This window comes from Mastomys coucha, unplaced genomic scaffold, assembly GCF_008632895.1.
Source record: "Mastomys coucha isolate ucsf_1 unplaced genomic scaffold, UCSF_Mcou_1 pScaffold22, whole genome shotgun sequence".
In the NCBI taxonomy this organism is placed as follows: Eukaryota; Metazoa; Chordata; class Mammalia; order Rodentia; family Muridae; genus Mastomys; species Mastomys coucha.
In genome coordinates, this window is record NW_022196905.1 from 198,807,008 (window position 1) to 198,814,213 (window position 7,206).

General features: G+C 37.2%; 1 pseudogene; it reads right to left on the minus strand.

The window, feature by feature from the left end:
* Positions 1-3,093: 3,093 nt before the first annotated feature.
* On the minus strand, positions 3,094-5,986 carry LOC116104805 (annotated as a pseudogene).
* Between the last annotated feature and the right edge of the window lie 1,220 nt (positions 5,987-7,206).

The following is a 7,206-nucleotide window of genomic DNA, read 5'->3' on the forward strand; positions in this document are numbered from 1 at the left end:
CATGGGTCCTACCATGTGTACTCTCTAGTTGGTACTCTTTCATCTGCATGGACCTCTCAGAGGGCAACCATTCTAGGCTCCTCTTTGTAAGCACACTATAGCATTAATAATAGTGACAGGCCTTGAGGCCTACCCTTGAGCTGGATCTCAATTTGGGCCTGTAGCTCAGCCTCTTTTCCGTCAGGGTCTTCTCCATTTTTGTCCCTGCAGTTCTTTTACACAGGTACAATTCTGGGTCAGGGTTTTTGACTATGAGAAGCCAACTCCATCTCTCCACTCGCTGTCCTGTCTTTCTACTGGAGGTGGACTCTAGAAGCTTCCTCTCCCCACTGTAGAACATTTCATCTAAGGTCCCTCCCTTTGAATCGTGAGAGTTTCTTACTTTCCAGGTCTCTGGTATGTTCTTGAGAGTGTATGATATCTTCCATGTCTCTCAATTTATTAGTATCTAACTTGGAAAGCTATGATTCTCTTATATCACCTACACTTATCAAACTGCTTTGATTATAACACAACTAAAATGTGGAAATATCCATTTATCCAAAACAACAATAGATAATTATAAAACTTTCTCAAAGTAAAGGCTTGACAACATTATTTTTCCTTACCAACTCATTTTCCCAAATAAAGGTTCTGAACTCATTTTTAGAAAATCTGGACACTGATGGACAGCTGTATTACTAGCTTCACTGGCTTTGTCTCCCAATCTCTATAAGCAATGAGAAACTTCCAATTTCATTATTTTTCCTACTGTATAGATTGTAAAGTACAATGCTCATGTCAATTAAAATAATTTCTTAGTTAAAAAGCAGACTTATGATATATCATTTCCTATTGGGTTGATATTATCTTATAGGGTGACCCTATAGCAAGATGATCAGTCTCAAATAATCTGGACTCCCCAAATATCTCAGATATTGAGCCATCAATCAGCCAGCCACACCAGCTGATATGAGGCTCCAACACATATACAGCAGAGGACTGTGGGTCTGGACTCAGTCAGAGGAGATGCATCTAATCATGATGAAACTTGAGGCACCAGGGAGTGGGGAAGCCTGCTGGGGTGGGAGTGGGGGAGTAAGGATATCCTCTTGGAGACTGGTCTAGGAGGTATGGGAAGAGGAACATTCAGAGAATGGACTAGGAGGAGGATAAAGTCTGAACTATAAAAAAAGATTAAAGAATAAATAAAAAAAGAATGTACAAAAAGTATGCAAGTGTATATTTGCCAACGTGATTCACAAAATAAATATTTGAGAAATATTAAAAAAATAAATGTATTAATAAAATCTGTGTTTTTTTAATTTTTCATTTACAAAATTATTACAAGCATCTCAACAATATTTTGCAATAAATACAAGCTGATTCTTAGATTTACATAGTACTACTAATAACCAAAGTAGTTAAAATAACTTGAACAACAAATTCAACCAAGTACTCAAAAGACCTGTGTGCTCTTAACGTCAAGTTACTTGGAAAACCTTTCTTGTTCAACATGGTGTGTTGATATCCACTGGAGAATGGGCAAATATATCAATGAAACACACTAAAAAATAATACAATGTAATAATTTCTCCTATAAAAGATTTTCATCCATGTGGTCCAATGATTTTGGATAGTATTATAAAATTAGTTCAGCAATGATATATATCTTTTCAATAAATGATTTCAAACATTGGCCTTTAGGAGGAATCGTCAAAGTGAAAAAAAAAAAAACTGACCAAACCAAACAGGGAGATATAGACTGATAGAAATAGGAAAGAGAGACAAAGATGAGAGAGAGGGGGGGACGGGAGGAGGGAGAGGGAGACGTTTATGCCTGCTGCTCATCCTGTAGCTGAACAAGCACAATATTAAAGAGGAGGCTATTCTGAGTGATTCTTAGATAATTATTGTACAGTGTGACCCCCATGTCACACCAGTACAAATGAGGAAAAGCTTGGCTAGTCTTAACCTAGAAAGCTATAAAATATGTTGAATGGATGCCTCTCAAGTGTGTGATAAAAATGCATCTTACCGCCACTGGCAATATTGTCCCTGACCTCAAAACATTATTGAAGAGAGACCCATTGAATGTTTTAATTTCCTCATAAACTGCTGATCATGATGGTTCAGACACGCCAGATGGCAGCAGGAGTGATAAATGGTGTTGATGCCTTAGGAGAGACAGACTGCTAAAATTATATTATATTCAGCTGCAATTTTAAAGCATGCAGTATAATTAAAAGTGGTATTCCATAGCAAAATGACACACCCCTTTATTTAATAAAGTGTTCAATGGGGGCTGCAAAAGTGTGGTTTGTTTTGTTGAAGGTGATATATATTATTCTTTCTATTTCATTTCAATAAGATCCCCAGATAGAGCCTCACCCGTGATGTTACTAGCAGGCCAGTCACAGACTCGAGCAGGGAGCAGATGAGGAAAGACCAGCAAAACAAAGATGGATAGATTTTAGACCCAGTGAAATATAATAGAAAAGACAAATCTATCAAAATCCCTTAGTAAGATGTATTTATGCTAGGGTATGAAGGCATGGCTTAGTGACTTGATATACTTCTAGAGGACTAGTTAGATTTCAAGTACCCACCTGATGCACTGATGTACATGCAAGAAAGAACAATAATAATAATAATAATAATAATAATAATAATAATAATAATAAATTAATTGTAATAACATAATTTAAGAAGAAATATTCAAGAAGCTGAGCTAGCTTCTCTTTGAATCAGCATTTTGAAAGAATATTCATATTAATTAAAGACATGTTCGTTCTGATAAAATATTCTAAAATTTAGAGTCATTTTGCTGTATATATTTGTTTCTTGTGATGAAATACAATAGTTACATTTTCCTTTCAATGTTAGTTTATTTTTCAACAAATCAATATAAATTTTGTTGTTTTTTTTTCAAAATAACCTATTCAGTTTTATTACAAAACAAATAGATGGGAAAGAGTTCCTTCCAAACAACCATGAAGGTTTGATAATTTATAAAGAAATTGTAACCTCCAAAGCATGCTTGAAGCAAGACCCTGTTCACGGTGTGAGGTCTGTCCTCTGAGTGCACCTCCAAACTCGATCTCACTTCAAGTCCTACTGGTCAACCAGAATCTTGGCAGAGGACTTGGCATCATAGAAGAGCTCGGTGATCTCTCCCACGTGCTCCTTCTCAACCCTATCCTTCCTGTTAGTCTTTGCCAGCAGTTTGGCTAGGGTCAGCAGCTGCACTGAATACCTCAGAGTGGTCTTGTTGCCAATCTCCCCAAGATGGTTCAGTGCCTCGTCGCTGATGTTGATACCTTCTGTCTGGGCTCAGATCTTAAGGATCTGCTTCATCTCCTGTAGTGTATACAGCATAATCTTGATGATCATCACTCGGTCCAGCAGGTCCAATGGGATGCCTCGTGGAGAAGTGATGTTCTCAGTGCCCCTGATGACACAGTTCCCTTGGTTGGATGCAAAGATGACAATGGGGGCAATGGAGGACTACCGGGCTTGGTGCAGATAGGTAAAAAGCACTCGATATCGATGATGTGGACCTCATCAAAGAGCACTCCAGGAGCCAGCTTTGCGATGCCGTGGACAATTAATTTATTCACCACCTTGTTCATCTCCCCTCAAGTTTGTCTGTGATCTCTGTCTTTTTTTGGTTTAATCAACGGGCCTATCATAGACAGAGTATCTTTTCCACACTGAGACTGTTTACTGGCCACATCCAGGTTATGCAAGGTAGCATCTTGTATGATTTCCTTCTTTTTCTGTCCATCTCCCTTTGGCAAAGGGATGCAGTCTTCAGCTTCAAGATCAAATTCTGTGGCATAGATGTCACACCTGCCTTGACTCTTCACAGCTCCACTGTTTGCTTCAATGTAAATCACATCTCCAGCCTCTACCCAGTGTAAATTCTTAATTCTTCTCTCAACTTACTGCCTTACTTTTATTGCATATGAAGGTAGTACTTCCAGTCTAGAACCCTGAGTCACTTGGCCTCTGAAGTCAGTGCTGCAGTCTCTGTCTTGAGATGAACAAAAGCATTGAAATATTTCATAAAAGTTTGTCATATTCAAAGGATCATGCCAAGTAAAGAAAAATGTCAGGATTTAAAAGATTTTTTTTCCTTATTATTGTTATTCAAGAAAATACATCTTTCAAGCAATTCCAATAAGCTACATGTTATAACTCAACCATGGGGTTGTAGTAGTAGTAGTAGTAGTAGTAGTAGTAGTAGTAGTAGTAGTAATAATAATAATAATAATAATAATAATAATAATAATAATAAATTTGTTATCTCCCTTGTATGTTTAATCTTACAATCTGCCTGAATGTGGTGATTTTATTTTACTTACAGAATTACAGCTGTATTTTGAGTGTAGGAATTCTGACAAACAGTAAGCACATATCTCTAAAAACTCATCTTAAGAAAAAGAAAGAAAGGCTTCAGTTTATTGAATTTTGAAACTCTGTATTCTTTGCCAGGCATATCCTAAGGAGGGGAAGTCTTCCGTCAAGTGGAGGACCCCTCTTACCTGAGGGGACCTAATGGAAATCACGTGAATTAAATGCCATAGATTCTTGTTTTCAAGAGAAATTTCAGAGAAGAGTGCCACAACCCATATTGGGCTTTAGATCCTATCAGATATTAGTTAGTTCTGCAAGCTTTGGGACACTGTTCCACTAGTGGGGTATGCCAAGTCACTATGGCAGATCTAAGGCTTTGTAGCTGTGTTTGTGTTTAGCTTTCTCTTTTGGTAACATGCAGAGTATCTTACAGGACTATGAGCTAGTCTACTCAGTAAGGTTGAAAGATCTAGGGAGCCACCAGCTCAACTTCACCATATTCAATATGTTGTGTAGGTGTTGTCTTAGGTAATAGGTCCTTACCATTAGTTTGTAAAGATCAATCAATAGCTTGGCATAAGTTCGATTGTTTGGGGCCACTTTGGCAAACAAATCAGCAGGTTAACCAATTTTCAGAGCTGGAGTCTTCATTTGGCAATGTGAGATGCTCAGCTGTAGCTCCATTTATCCCATTATTTGGTGATTCTATTTAGATCACCTGCATATATGTATATATTTTAGAAAGGTTCTGTTGTATTTGTTTTCCATATAGTTCTTCAAGCAGCCCCTAGTTTTAGCTGTCCTGCCCATATTACCTTCCACATCCCTTTTTCTTCACAGTCCCTGTTTGATTCTAACATTCTAGCCTCCCATCCATCAATCCAGTCATAGATATCTATCACTTCCCTTCATAGAAAGATTCATCCCTACCTCCCAGTCACTTACTCTACACCTATCCTCTGTGGTTATATGGATTGCTTATTGGAGATTTAACAGCTAACTTCCACATATAAGTGAATATATACCATACATGTCTTTATATGTTCTAATTACTTCATTCAGGAAAATTTCTTTTCTAGCTCCATCAATTTACTTGTAGATTTTACCTTTTTAACAGCTATGCAATATTCAATGCATAAAAGTACTACAGGTTTGTTTTGTTTTGTTTTTTTAAAATCTTTTCATCTTTTGAAATCTATGCTTTTTCTAGTTTCTAGCTATTTTGAATAGAGCACCAATGAGCATGGTTGAATTAGAGTCTCTATAGTAGAAAGAACCACCCTTTGTATATACAGCCTTTGCCCCAAGAATGGTGAAGCTAGATATTTATGTAGGTCAATTCCCAAATTGCTCATGAACTACTAGACTGTTTTCCATAGTGCATATTCAAGTTTACACTCACACCAGTAATGGATGAGTATTCCACTTATACTATATCCTTACCAACTTGAGGTATCACTTAATTTATTTATCTAGTGGTGGGTGAAAGATAGTTTTAACTCAAAGTAATTTTGATTTCCATTTTCCCTAGGACTAAGAATGTTGAGCATTTCTTTACATGCTTCTCAGTCATTTGTATTTTCTCTTGTGGCAATAATCTATTTATAGCTGTAACACATTTTTAAATATCATTACTTGTTATCCTCATGTCTATGTTTTTGAGTTCTTTTATAATTTTAGATATTATCCTTCTATCACATGTATAGTTGGTTAAAAAAATCTTTTATCATTCAGTAAGCAATGACTTTATTCAAATCATGCTGTATTTATACAGAGGATTTTTTGTTTCATTTATTAATTGTTCTTAGTGCTGCTGCAATCAGTGTTATTTTCAGGAGTCCTTTTTGTGCCAGTAAGGTCAAGACAATTCCCTACTTTCTCTTCTATCAGATGCATGTGTTTGTGTATTCTCCTCAGTGTATCTGGCTTTATGTTGATCTTTTTGATTCAATTGGAGCTGTGAAAAAATACCACTGTATTGCTAAAGGAAATTACAACAAATTACATTCTACTGTGACCCTATTACACTCTACTACACTGATACACCTCTCTCATTTGAGAGGCTTCTTTGCTGTACACAGGGAACCACAACTGGACAATGTGCATAGAGTAAGAGACACTGGAACACTCTGTCTTGAATAGGATGTATCCATCAATTCCCTCCATTCACAGATCAGGGAACCCCAAGAAAGGTGAGGTGGAATGATTGTAAGGCCAGAGTAGAAGGGGACCACCAAGGAAACAAGGCCTTCTATACACAGCAGAACCCAGCACCTATTTACTCACAGCATGTACTGAACTGCAGTGATCAGAACCTGATGTGGTATATGAGCTGAGACTGGAAATGGTTACAAACCCCCACCCTTAGCCCAATTGATAAACACTTACACATAAAAAAAAAATAGTTTTCTTCAATTAAGTCTTATTAGGGATAGTAATTGCTCTTAAGTCCAGTTCCCATTCTCACCAGTAGATGGCCATTACAAAGTGTTTTGTTGTTGTTGATGTGGTTGGTGTTTTAATTTGTTTGTTTGGTGTGTGTGTATGTGTGTGTGTGTGTATCTCGTAATGATTTATTGTGCATGTTTCTCTGTTCTTATCCGTATGTATTATTGCTTTAAATTTTGTATTTGTATTTATTTCAGAGCAGTATCACCAAGTCTTTATTGTGGGGAATATAGAAGGCAGCCTTTGAAGGAAAAAGTGGGATGGAGAGAGAGGTTCCACAGGCTCCTGCTGGTCTGTGAAGAACCCTGATCTACCGCACATTACATCCAAAAGGTGACTCTTTCTGAGTAACCTCATCAAGCCAGGCTTTCATTGTAGCAGGGTGACAATGTGGCAAGATAGGATAGGCCAATGATTAGC